Source organism: Pogonomyrmex barbatus, unplaced genomic scaffold (assembly GCF_055798465.1).
Source record: "Pogonomyrmex barbatus isolate J1 unplaced genomic scaffold, ASM5579846v1 scaffold1, whole genome shotgun sequence".
Taxonomy (NCBI): Eukaryota; Metazoa; Arthropoda; class Insecta; order Hymenoptera; family Formicidae; genus Pogonomyrmex; species Pogonomyrmex barbatus.
Genome location: NW_028297098.1, coordinates 8,006,100 through 8,020,620, shown reverse-complemented (window position 1 = coordinate 8,020,620; position 14,521 = coordinate 8,006,100). Strand labels below are relative to the sequence as shown.

Here is a 14,521-nt window from a genome sequence, read left to right as displayed (position 1 = left end):
TTTAATTTCTCAGTCCCACACATACATTTAAATTTCTTGCTCTAATAAAGAAAACGACACGTTTGTGAAATCGAATAACATGGAAAGATCGGTGGAGACTTAGTGGACGAGACGCGATGAATTATGTTGCTCGTTGCGTCGTTATTACCAATGGCAACAAGTTCTGTTTTCCTTCTTTCTCGGTCCCGCACCTTTTTTTCATGTAATTTGCCGCGGAAGCATTAATGCATCGCCTCTTATTTGCGGGCCTCGTTTAGAATGCGCCTGACGAAACGGCTTTTAAGTGCGGCGCAACTCATCGTAATTACTAGTGGAGCACGTCTGCCGAGAGTCTGCAGCGGTTAAATCGCATCGGGCAAACGAGCCGCGCGAAAGTCCACGTCGAAAGCGCCCGTTTTTCCTACAGGCCGATTAAGGAAGCGCTATTTAACGCGACTTGACGATATCGCATTACTTTTGAAAGCGACAGGAAATAATCTAACGATTTGGATTGGCACGCATATATTTCTCAAACGGAGCAACAAATAGATTTTGCCCATTCTATTCTCGACTCGACAACGCGACAAAAAAAACATAATTATTAGACAACTAATAAACGTCTCGAGACGCTTATATCGCTAACAAATACTCGTGTGTGCTAATAAATTCTGCTGGAATGAGCGAGATAAAAATATTCTCTCAGCTAAAGGGTGGTGTGCCAAAGCGTGTCTGTTCGTGCAGACATATTTCGTCAAATTCCTTGCGAAATTTACAGCAAAGAATAACAATGATTTCTTCGACGGGAAGAGGAAAATGCGACACATGCATAGATAGATGCCGAAGGCAGAGAAAGTGAGTGGGTGACATACTGTGCTCCCTTCCGCGATTTTGTTGCACGATCTACGTCGTCATCGTTGGCACGGGATAAACCTCGAGGAAAGTCAGATGAAAAGTCAATTAATCTTTTATCAAATAAAATTTTTAAAAAATGATAATCACGATTTAACTTGAGATTTTGAAAATTATGCCCTTTTCTTTGCAATCTTTATAATCGTATCATTGAATGATATCGCACTCTAATTAAAACTCAAAAGAAACTCTTGTTCTTTCTTATCTCATATTCGTCATTAACGTATTTCCTTGCTTACACAGTGGTCTCACAGTCGTTTCGCGGAAACGTTGTGAACAACGAAATATATGGTCTTCTGTGTGTTGCGGTCAGAGCTGAAATTAGTAAATACTTTACGACGTAGAATAATTCTCGTCTATGTTTTACATACGAGTCATCACTTTCTTTCGAACGCGTGCCATTTAGCTAATTTACATTCATTGTTGTTTGTTGTTTTAGTAATTTATTTCACTAATTAGCGTAATCTTTTTCTTTTTAATCACTTTCATTTATTTTAATTTATTTTCATCTTAAAAATGACATTTTCCAAAAATAATAGATAGTTAACTAATGGCAATTTATGATTTACGAAACCAAAATACATGTATTCTTTGGTTCAGAGTTTTTATAAATCATGAATTGCCATTAGTCAATTTACATTGAACTGAAAAAAGAGATAAAATTCAAATTAATGATATAGAAAAAGTTTTATTAAGAAGCTTTTATCCATTATTATTTAGATAAAAAAAAAATTCTATCATTAGGAATGATTTTGACTTTTTACTCATCTTATAGTATATCTGTCTTGTGACTTGTATGTGCAATTGTGCTGTTATTAAAATGTACATACGGGCAATTATCATGCTTGCCTCCTGTGCGTTTAGACATCATAGAAAATTATAGATCACAAATATATAACAAGAGTAAAACAATAAAAAATTTATATATATATGTGTGTGTGTGTGTGTGTGTGTGTGTGTGTGTGTGTGTGTGTGTACGTATATATGTATGTATGTATGTATATATAAACGTATATATAAATATACTGCTATTAATTAAATATATGATATTAATGCTACTCAGACGAGTTAGCTCTATTTTATCGAGGCTTTAACGACGTCAGGAGAATTCGCTGTGAGGTAAACACAGAGTATGTGTTAGAATTCCTCTGGAAATTTCTACGTGCTTGAGCTGCACTGGCGAAACAGCGTGATCTTTTTATAAAGACCATCGCGGCACATGTTGGCGCCATAAGCCAACCAGCCACGTGGTCTATATCCTTTCGCAATGCAGGTCTGAATAATGTAAGAGATAAGTTGGATTTTGCGCTGTTTATTTTTCTGAAAATAGAGCGAATAACAACTGGAAGGTTTGATCATTTATAAAAAAAAATTTGTTATATGTATAATTATAATTACCATCTAATTTATTTATTTGTTTATGTGTGTAGAAATGAATAATTTATTAATCATTTAAGATGTGTTTAAGAATTTTTCGAGGTTTAGATATTTCATAAATTAATTGAATTTAATCATTTAATTATTTTGTTGATACAGATACATTACGATATGGGATTATGTTTTCTTTTATTTGATAACAAGAGCAGGTTTCTTAAATTACACGGTATAGAACCGGAAAAAGGGAGCAAGTAATCTTAAATAAGCAATAGATTAGTAAAAGATAAACATATGTAATGTATTTTTGATAAAAAATAACGTTGGTTAACTTGTTACCATCATTTATCGATTATCTTATCCGAGAAATATCATATATATTGCCATTGCCAAGCAATATTTAATAAGTAATATGTGATAAATATTACGGTTTTGCGATCATAATGTTTATGCTTATGTATAATTAAATGGAAATTAAAATTTTTGCATCGATTGCAGTTACATAAGAAATAATTCGTATTACACTGAGTCTTATGCAAATTTAAATTATCTGTATTCATGTTATTCGGTGCTGACACATTTGATTGATGAGCTGTATTAACATGTATAACATTATGATTTTTCTATGTTTTCTATGCCGCCTAAATATATATATATATATATATATATATATATATATATTATAAACATTTAGTTTTTTTTATGTTTTGTATTTTTATGTTTGTTAAGTATAAGTAGTATGTTAAGCATAAGTTAAGTATGTTTGTAAAAATTTGAAATAATTTTATGAAAAAGTTTCTATATACTATATAAAGTCGTATATTAAATATATACAATATATATATATATATATATATATATATATTGTAATATATATTGTACTTTTTCATAAAATTATTTCAAATTGTTATACTTAACAAACATAAAAATACAAAACATAAAAAAAAAACAAATGTTTATAATGGAAAAATCCTTTAATTTTCCTTAAATTCCAATACAAGAAAATTTTTAAAAAATATTCAGTGTTCGATTAAACTCTCCTTGAACTATCATTTTTTGTCATTTTACGAAAATTTCGTAACGAAATAATTTCATAAGGCATTTCATAAGGAGATAATTCTCAATAGTTTTGAATTATGTAAGAATTTTCAAAATTTTTCGTGCACACCCGGTATATTTTTGGTACTGCAGCACTGAAGGAGGGGATATCTACATGGAGAGCGTACAGGGTGAATCAGCACGTATGCATTTCGGCCGACGGAGTGGTCCTCGTCAAACGGAAGTGTTTCGCGTTGACTCAACCGTGAAAGCCATGGTAGTGTGACCGTCTAGCGTGCTCGCATCGTTTTAATTCTGTCGGAACAGGTGCTTACGAAAAACAATCATATTACAATCATATTCGGAAATAGTGGCGTGACAGTGGTAAATATTGCAACTTCCTTTCCTTTTGTAATAGGGATGTTTATTTGAAAAAAGGAAAAATTACCCAACTAAATTACAAAATTATTTAGAAGCATCGTATTTTATTTTCTTTGTCATTTAATAAATTACAAATAAATCGCGATGACTCTGAATCGCGACGACACTACGTGTACGTGAAACGTGAGTGTTTTCTCTTCAATTCCGTCACGCAATCAGCAACCGAAATTCTAGAGACTAGATATTCTATTTCCGGCGTCTATTTCGAGCGTCCCGAAGCAGTTCCAATTTCTGTCATCGTTTGACATGACTGTCTCTTGCTCCATTTTGTACGAGTGTCTCGCAAAATAACGCAATTCGGTGTGTGCACAAAAAAGTATCTCAGCATACGTATATAAGTTATAATATGTTACATACAGTGTTTCAAAATATCTGAAGTGATAGTCTCGATTGAAAAGTGTTAAATACAATTCATACGTATATCAGTAACGCCTATTCTATAATAGAATTAATATTTTTAATATTCTATTTTATGTTGTAGTAGAACATCTATTCTATAATAGTAAATAACATTCTGTAATCTTCTTAACTTCTTAATTTTCTCGAAACGATTATTAAAAACAAATAATTTACTATTTTGATAAAAAAATTTATTTAAAGTCAGAGTATATATCGAGATTATTATTATATTTATTTTAGCCAAAAGTCCATGCAAAAATTTTTCAAATTTATCAAATTATTTAAAGCTTAAAATTAAATTTTCTTTTCATGATTATATTATCGCGCAAATCCAAGCCAATAATCCAATTCAATAATGATTACGAATATTGCAAATTTATCTTGTTCTGATCATTCGATTATTCGCAACCTGGAATCGATAATTTGATCGTACTCAGAGACGGATTTTCTCGGAGAACTCACTTTTCTGGTCATGTTCCAGCTGTTGAAGAAGTACCGCGAAGATTTCTTGAGCACTCTGTGCCTTATAGTTATTTTAAACGTTTGTTGCCGCGAGCGATCGTACAGCGGATTCGAGTTCGCATTGTGGAAAAAAAAAAAATAGCCGGCCGGCCGGCTGCGGCCGGTCAGCCATTTTGCATGTCCGCGTAGATCGAAAGCGACTGTTCGCGCGGAAAGATTCACCGTCTAGATTAAATTGTGGAAGATACAGTTCCTCGTCACGATGCCCGAATGGAAAGGCACCTCGTACGCCCGAGATTAGCTATTAGTTGCAAAGGACTCTCGGCCGGCAATGCATAATGCATGATAGGAGGCAGAGAGAAGTTTCCTGATGTCATTTTATATAACGGCAAAAGGAAAGACGGAACAAACATCGGGAACGAACGGGTTCTCGCGGGAGTTTGCGCTTGTTTCAATTCAAGCGCGACGCGAAATCAATGATGAGAGAGTATATCTGTAACGATATATCGCAGATTGTCGGTGTTTCATATAGAAAGTGGGTAACTTATAAATAATAGAAACATTTGGTATAATGCGTTCCAACCAACGTTTCTCACCTATTTTAAAAATTAAAAAAGATTAAAAACAAAAGAAATAAATTTAAATTTAATTTTCTTTTCTAATTTTTTTTCTCTTTTAGAAAGGATACTGTCGATTATATTTTAATTACAGTAAATCCACAAGATTTGCATTTCACAATGCAGTACTTGAAATGGTTCTTTAAACTGCTTCTTTTAAATAGACGATCAATTATATTTATAATACCTGAAATATAGGGAGATAATTTTAGATTGTATATAGGAAACGGAGATGATTTTAGATTGTGTTGCTACCGTTTAATGCACCAAACTCTCGTGCAAATTCTTTATACGACACCCTCTATACAGACTCGGATAAATCCGACCACTAGAAACCTAACCGGACCATGCGACGTGACTCACAACCGTCGTGCTTTTGGCAGAATCTGCAACCAGATGGCAAGGTACCACTGCACGAAGCACCAACAAATGACAGAATGGAAAAAGAAGCTACGCGCGACATTTATGGTAATCCGTTGGTTTGTCTCCTGTTGGTGTCATTGAAAACTATATCCCATTCAAGTGCAGACTCTTTAAGCTTCTGCCGGAGCAGTCTTAAGCGACTTGCGATCCTCCCGCTGTTTTGTGTCTTGCAGACAGGCTCATTCTTTCGATCGAAGACTCGCCATGCTCGAAATTGATAATAATGACCAACCGCCGGGAGTCGCGAGACAGTGATGCACTCGCTCTGATTCATTCGCGAGCGACGTTCGAAATGAATTAGCGTGAAATCGGCACATGACGTGTAATTAACCGTAAACGAATAATAACGTAAACGTTCTAAACTCTTTCGTTACTGATTAAGAGAAGTTATAATTGTTCCAAGTAACATTATATATAAAATAAAATTAATTATGACATATGAAATTTATGGAGCAAAGATATTTTATATCTATGTTGCGATTGCAATTATCTTCAAGTAGGAGAAAATTTCTCAGAAAAGATTTCGCAGAATAAATTTTATATGGAATTGGTAGAGTAGAGACATTTGCTGGATTTACGCGCAAGTTTCTACGCAATTGGAAGGCCTTTTAGTTTTGAAAAGTGAATACCGCATTTTCGCACCTCTGTGTATACTTTTGAGAAAATCGCCGAAAACTCTCTGGCTCTCGTTCAATCTACGTAAGCGAGATACTTATTCAGAATCCCGGATATACGTACAGAAGATCGCATGAAGCTGTGCGTCCACACACTCTCGTTCTAGAGCCGCTGTGCGTAAATTTAGGCACGGAATCATAAACTTAATACGCGAAACGCTCCGCTCTTGCCTTCGCGCATTTACGAACGCATATTCGCGCGTTTAAATGATCGAGAACGGGTTTCAATCCAGAAACCACAAAAAAGAAATCGCGCGTCAGTCCAAGATTCTGTTAATGATCTATTGAATATAATTATAAACATAATTGAAATTAAATATATCTGTAGGGGTTGGTGGTTCACACGCGGTTATTATGCATTATTTCAAGATTAATGCATTGTCTGAATTAACATTATATCCTGAAATACAAATTTCAAAAATCGAAATAAATAATAACAAAAGCTGACAAGCTAATAATGGCAACGCTTTAGTGCCACAGCCTTAAACTCGGAGAAAGAAAGCTTACGGAAAAGTTCACGAGCTCATTAGCTTTTTATATATTTTATTTTAATGATATGTAACATCAGGTGATACTCGGATACGCTCGTTTATTGTTCCATTTCGATCGGTGATGTGTCACGATTGTCTCACGATCCTAATGGTCAGACGAATCGAAATACAGAAGCCGCGCTCGTTAAAAAGCCAATGTAACGGTCTATCGATTAAAGAAGTATGTCGCAGACGGCAGGGCTGTAATTAAAAGCGACGTGAAGAGACGATGCCATTCTCTTCTCCCCGTTGTTGTCAACGCATTCCGCGCAAATCTTCGCATCATCGTCTTCCGCACCGCTGCCTCCGACGATCGTCTCTTCGATGCGTTAAATCAGTCTTTCACGATCGTTGCATTATTTCTCCGAATTAATCGCATCGCATCGCATCGCTTATTCGACTCTGGTCAATGCTACCTCTCTCCCGGAAATCATAACTTTAACACAGATAAATTACATCTGTAAGATCAACGAGGATTTAGAATTAATTTATGTAATCGTAAAACGCTGCTCTTGGCGATTAATTTCATCGCGAAACTCTCCACACTTTTTCTCACCTGTTTTATATTTTTATTATCAATAACAAAGAATCGTGAATCATGCGGTTCGATAACTCTGAGTTATCTGGCGGTTTCGTTATAAATGTTACTAGGTTGTAAAACGTTCTCTCGGTCAATCGCGAAATCTAATCGATCATCTTAAGGCGTGCCTTACGGCATACTGATTATAAGTCGGCCAGTTATGACATCGACTTACATAAGCGCATCAAATTCAAAATTATGTTACATTATATCTATATTTTAACGCATAAACAAGAGGCAAAACAAGGGATATTAAAAACAAAGCATTAAATATAATGTATATTAATATAAACATTCTTGTATTGTAAAATGTAATATATATTTACATACTTTTATAAATAGATACTAGTTGTCTTCGTATTATTTTCTTTTATTTGTGTACCTTTGAAAATAACACTGAGTTCAACAGTATTAAAAGATTGCTGAAACAAATCATTTGTCTTCCTACAATTTTTTCCACTTACTGCCATTAAGCTGGTGAATAAGTGTAATGTAAATAAACGTTCATTAATATATATCAAAAAAATGCCAAATGTAATGTAATTGTAGAAGCGACATTACTCAAAAATATACAGTTTCAATTGAACTGATATGTATGCAATAAAAAGGATTCAGATGATAATTTTAAACAGAATAAATGATGATAATGATGAAAAAGATAAAGGTGGATAATGTAAAACTGAAGATTTCTTGTGTCTAAAACTTTTCTTCTTTTCATCCCGATATTACATTTTACAGCAGAAGCAAATCCAACTATCTTCTTTCTCTTAAAATCTCACTTGAAGGATAACCGCCCGTATCTTCCGATCCCGCGATCTGCGCGAGTAATCTTTGAAAAACGATTTTTCGTGCCGTTGCTCCGCCGTGACTTTATACCGCTTATTTCGCGATGATAATGATCGCTGACCTACTCGGCGAACATTGCTTTTCCTTAATTTATGGGCAGCCCATTAAACGGGCAGCCCATTAAACGGTCTGTCGGTATCAGTCGTTTTGCGACTTGGCCTTTCCCTAGAAACCGCATCGTTTGGCTTCGCGGTCGTCCCTCTTGTCTCCCGATAATCAATAATGACTTTTATAATATCGATGAGAAGACGTGGTGTGCATTGCCGGTAAGATCCATGTCTCGTTTGTCTCTCATTATTAAGAATAAAACGAACGAATAAAACAAATTTACTTACTGCCATGCCATCACGTTCGTAGGAACTGCATACCGAACGAAACGGAAAGGCACACGATATTATCTTCATGTGTTTGAATGGCGCTATTAATCGAGCGCCAATATTAAGCGTTCTCCATCACCCATGAAATGTAGTCGATGCGTTTCATACACAATATTCGTTCGAGTGTGGAGCTGTTAATGCATCTAGCGATTTATACGATTATATCATATGCTTTCCTCGCATTAGCATCCCGTCCGTTTTGTATAAATTGCATGTATAAGTTATAAAACCGGTTTATTTTGTTTTATTTGAATATAAAATTTTACGTTGTTGTATTATTGCGTCATCGGAAACACAGCGTTGTGCTACACAATGTTTAAGGATAGCGTAGTGTAATATCCAAGAAAATAATTCGTTAGATTCAGTTTCAACGCGTACGCGCACATTAGATTAATTATATATTTCTTCGTTACAGTTAGTAATTATTTTTAATAACGTTAATTGTTGCTGCCATGAATATTAATTATCTAGCGCGGTGAATTTTTCTCGGCGCTGGATAAACTCGTAACCTTTCTCTGCTTCGTCGAACAATTATCGTCGTCCAACGCAATCTAATCTAATCGTCCCCTCTTGCGGAAAAGAACGCGAAGAAATCGCTTTTCGCTCGTCAATTCTCTTGTCATTCGCGCAGAGATGTTACCGCATTGCCATCCATCATTCAATGACAATTTTCGAATGTCGTTCGGGCTTTCGCGCCGATCATCGCGAATTGCCGATAATCGATGCTTCGAACATTGAGTTGCTTCGATAGAACATTGGGTGAACGGCGCATGTTTTATCAGCCTGAGGCCGATAATCCTTGAAACCGCGACGTGAATTCGCCGCTGCCGCCGCCGTGTTTCGCCGGTGTTTCACTTCCTGGACGTTGATTCTGTCCGCAAACGCGTGATCGGCATAGCCGTAAAGTCACGCACGCGTGTAAAATCTCCTCCGAGCCGCTGCTCCTTACTGCCCGCCTTTGTGACTGCGCTATGACGCATTCGAATGATTCGTCGTCGCCTCGCGTGAGTCGTGGGTGTTCGTTTGCGCCGCACGGAAAATTACGTGTACGATCGTAACATTGATAATGCATCGATAGTACGCGCAAACATTACAGAAGGCAGGCTCATTAAAAAGATGCTCATCGTTCTTGCGAAATTCTAATTGAACGTTGTAGGTGGAGCAAGTAGGTCGATTCAGACGTAATAACTTTGCTATTGATTGAAACCGCGAAACACGTTTGTGCTATACGCATGGAAATTGTCTCTCTCTCTCTCTCTCTCTCTCTCTCTCTCTCTCTCTCTTACTTTATGTAATAGAATCCATTTCTGAGCAAAGTCATTCGTTTAAATTAGGATAACAGCCGCAATAATAAATGCTATACAAAGCGTTTTGGTGAAAGCAGCGGCAACTGCCGCCTCTCTTTTACAACGTAATAATTGTTTTGAGGAGGGTCTGCGCGTTTTCATCTCGCCGCGCTAATGCGAGGGTTCGCCACCATAATCGACGTATCAATTGCCGTTGATACGAAGATATATGCGTGTGCACGCATCGTCGAGCGGATGGCACGCTACTTTTTCACGCCTTTCGCGAACGCGAGAGAGAAGCGGCACGACGCGGATCCTCGGCGGATCCTTCTTCCGTGCGAGCGCGGCCGGTCGCTCGCGAGTATCGTTGATTGACTTGCGCCGGGTAATTAACCGCGTTCAGGGCCATATAATGTGCACCGGTAGAAAATTTATATTCATCCAGACAAAGAGATGACGGACGGAGGAGACCGCGTTCGATGTGCCGCGATTGTGCAATTGCCGAGTCTTTAATTAAACCTATGTATAGCGCCGTCGTGCCAACGATCGTACGACTAATTTAAGATGGCACGCCCGTGCCAGCGGCCGCATTTAGGAGAGGAGACCATCTCGGAAATACAACGATCCGATCTATTTTTTCCGAGAGTAAAAGTTATATATCCGACGAAAGATAACATTGAAAGATTTATCAATTGTGGTAACAAAATGATAGTGATTAACTCCTTCACAGTGTATGTGCACAGAAAAATAACGCCATCAATGTGTAATGCAACATATATGCACATTTAAAAAAATTAATTGATTTGTCCATTTGTATGAAACTTGGTATCTTATAGTTTTTGAGATCGCTGAATCCGAATATAATATCAGAATTTCGAAATTCAAGCTAGCGAATCCAATATGGTGGATCAAAATTTGAAAAAAATAATTACATTTTTATAAAAATGATTATCCTAAAGTTTTTGGTCGCAGAATCCAAATATGATATTTAAATTTGAAAATTCAAAATAGCGGATCCAATAGTTGATGGAAAAAAATAGTGGATGTTATAAAAATGAGTACAAAATTGTTAAAGTCGCTGAATCAAAATATATCAGAATTTTGTTATTCTAAATAACAGATTAAATTTATAAAATCCAATTATTTTTCCAAATTTTGATCCGCCATTTTGAATTTTGAAATTCTGATATCATATTCGGATTCAACGACTTCAAAAATCTTAATCTGACACGAAAATCTCATTTTTGTCAACACCGCGAATGGGTTTTAACAATAAAAATGGAGAAAAATTCTATCGTGCTATATAAAAATATCGAAATTAGAATTAATAGTCAGAGATTTCGTGAATTGTTTCGTATTTTATGTTATAATATTGGTGTTTCATATTTCAATAGATTTACTTTGTCCTAAGAAATCTAATCAGAGGCTCGCCCTATTCAGAGGCTCGCATCTGTTAGACAACCGTCTTTCGTTTCGATGTAAAATCCCGTACTTTCCTGCGTTACCCAATTCCCGCTTAATTAATTCATGTATCGAGCGATCTCTCGCTCGCTGAGGAAATTGCCCAAAGATATCATCATTGGCGCGTCGGTATGCGTATTACGTCAAGGGAGGCGGTTTCCATCGTTATTATGCGAATGTAGGCCTGTAGGAGCGTGAAATAACGCAAAACCTGTTACGCGAATAATGTCGCGCACAATAAGCCCGGAGAAAATGCAGGTTCATCCGTGAGTCTCTGCCGCGATAATCGCGAAACGGAACCTCGCCGACGTCGATGCGATTCGCCGCGATCTACCTCGGCGTTGAGAACATAACAAAAAGACTTCCTCACTTGGAAACATATAAATACTAGGTCGAAACCGGTGCGATCTCCGTCGACCCGCGCTTTCTATGCCACTGACACACTGCGAGAACGAACCCAGTGTTTCGTGATGCGATTGGCACGTGGCGTTTTTTTTTTGTATTTTTAACATTATACCGGTTTCTCGATCTGCAATTACGAAACATTATCATTATTTAAAAGTATGCCGAAGAACATTTTAATATTGAGAAGATAACGTCAACGCGCACAAGAGAGCTGAAAGATGCGAGAAACTTTGCAAGTTTGCTGAGCAATTTGCACACGACAACAATTTATGTTATATATCAAATAATATATACAAAAAAGAAACTACGAGATGGCGATCATTAGATAAAGACGTGGCAAATGTTATAATGCTAGCTGACAAGATAACTTAATGGGGATTAAACGTATTAAATTACAAAAATTTTTCGTGAAATATTAATGTTATATTAGTGTGAGTATGACTTTAGCTTTTAGCAAACACATCTGTGCTACGAGCGATTCTTACGTATCACGACATAAGCGCGATAACGTCGCGAATGAAGGGATATCGGTTGTATGCCGGGCACGACATAAGTATCGGGATTTACGGCTGGCGATTGTTCCTCGTGCATAATCGCTTTTTCATCCTTTAAGTTCGATTCTACTTAACGCGATAGCGCGGCAGCGAGGCGAGCGCGCTACAATACACCGATATTGCATGCATTCCGCGTGTACACGCTCGGAAACGTGATAAACAGGTTTCTCCGCGAGGCAGAAACGGTGTCCGGGTGTATCCAGGGAAGGAAGACGATTCGTGGCGAACGTGAGATATTCGCCAACTCGCGGCGGTGTGGCAGGTAGAATTTAGACCCCGCGATTGCGGTTGTTTAGACGGCGCCGTGTAATGAAATAACTCGCGCGAGAAATCGCGCGAAAATTCTAGGCAGCGAATTATTCGCGAGTCGGATCGGACTCCTTCTTCCTCTCTCTCCTCCCTGCAGCCGCGAGTCGTGCCTCGCTAAAAGCTATCGCGTGAATCATCGAAACCTGTTAAGTTAGGCACTCAGTTAGGCGGGACCAACTCTCCGACTATCGGTTATTAGATTTTTCACGGTAAACGTGATATCGTTAACAATTAACTCGAGATTACTTTCAGTCAGCCGCGGCGATCGGAGGTGGCGTGAACTTAAATTATCTTGTTGAAATTATTAAATATTCCAAGCTGATTGCCTCGTCTTTTGCAATCGCTCTGGCTATGGAAGAGCGACACGCACGGAGAAACCCTTTGCAACATGGGAACCACGACTGGAGCCACGTTTAAGCCCAATTGTCTGTTTAATTTAAACTATCGACAGTGTGATTCTCAAGACAAAGTTGGCATTATGTTGAAAATTCAAGGACGCAACGTCTCGAATGTTTGTTCCGGCAAACTGATTTCAAATATTCGACCTGCCGCCGCGTTGCTCGGTCGTCGTGAATGCGACTTTTTCACGCCTTTAAGGCTTCATCAATACTGAATCGAAGTGCTATGTTAACCATCTGGTGGCTATTAAGTATCTCGGCATCCGGTTCATTTGCTCATCGAGAAATCGAGGACAAGCGTCTATTTATACGGGCGACTATTTGGCCCGAACGCTTAAATCTTCTCGGTTCTTAAGTTCGCGGGTAGCCACTTGAAGATCTCGTTTGCGTGTCGCGCCTCAAAAGCTCTCTTTATCTTCCGTCGTATGTAGCTCGATCATGTAGCTTTGACATTATTTAAAAGCACAACTTCTCTAACGGTAACAATTTTTTGAATGCATGACATATTATAAAAAAATTGAAATATCTAATAAGCTTAAAATTAATGTACTGCCTATGAAAAATTGTGTACTGATTTGCCTTCAGAATCCTCCTGTAATCGATAAATCCTTAGATTAGATTTTTTATCATAAGTCGCGTGCAACATAGAAGATTCAATTTCGTAATTTTTTGTCGTCGCGTTAATCTCGGCAGTATATAAGCAGCCTGACAATTTCTACGTTGCGGAACTCGCCTCGCAAGTTTCAAGACTACGTTTATATCGCTGCATATCTCTGTTCTCCGCGGCAACATCGTACAATTCTCCATTATGCTATGCATCGTCGGCCTACACCGTTTTGCTCTGCAAACGTGTTTCGGCATTTAAAATGTAAATCTTCCGACACAGAACTTAGTTGCCTCTCTCTCTCTCTCTCTCTCTCTCTCTCTCTCTCTCTCTCTCTCTCTCTCTCTCTCTCCCCTATCTCTCCGTCATTCGTTTTTTGTTAATACAACGATTGACCGCGATTAACGATGGAAAGGCAACGGATGTATAAAACGTTCGCGCCCAAGGGAGCAGCGGTAAATGGTACCATACTCTCTCATTCTATCCGGTGGAAAAATGCGATTACCGCCGACTGCGAAATTAACTTTCTTTCGCGAGCTCCTCAGCTCCGCGCGAAGCGCCGCGCGGCACGCTTCATTAATTCGCTCGTGGCATAACGATCGCGCGTCGCGCGTCGCTGGGCCTGAGTCCTCGTCTGTTTTGCAACTTGCAATCACCCGCATTCTTCCGCGTCGTCCACTGTTTTATAAAATTTCCTGTCACGTACGTATGGCGAATAAAACAGAGCCGATGTTTCGTTCGCATGTAGCGCTGCTAGATTTCGAGAATGTTTCCATCCTTCATCCCTTCCGCATTTCTGCGGGAAAAATTTCTATTAAAACTGGAGATTTGATTTTTTAAATAATTTTCCTAATA

General features: G+C 37.8%; 1 protein-coding gene across 2 annotated transcripts in view; it reads left to right on the top strand.

The window, feature by feature from the left end:
• Positions 1-14,521, top strand: part of LOC105431923 (uncharacterized) — a 67,560-nt gene that overhangs the window by 8,074 nt on the left and 44,965 nt on the right. The window contains exon 1 of one of the 2 annotated variants that reach the window (XM_089083534.1): positions 3,525-3,684. The exons of the other annotated variant lie outside the window; for it this stretch is intronic. The gene's annotated coding sequence lies outside the window, so the exon portion shown is untranslated. Of the gene's footprint in view, positions 1-3,524; positions 3,685-14,521 lie in introns of those variants that run through there. 2 annotated transcript variants of the gene reach the window in all.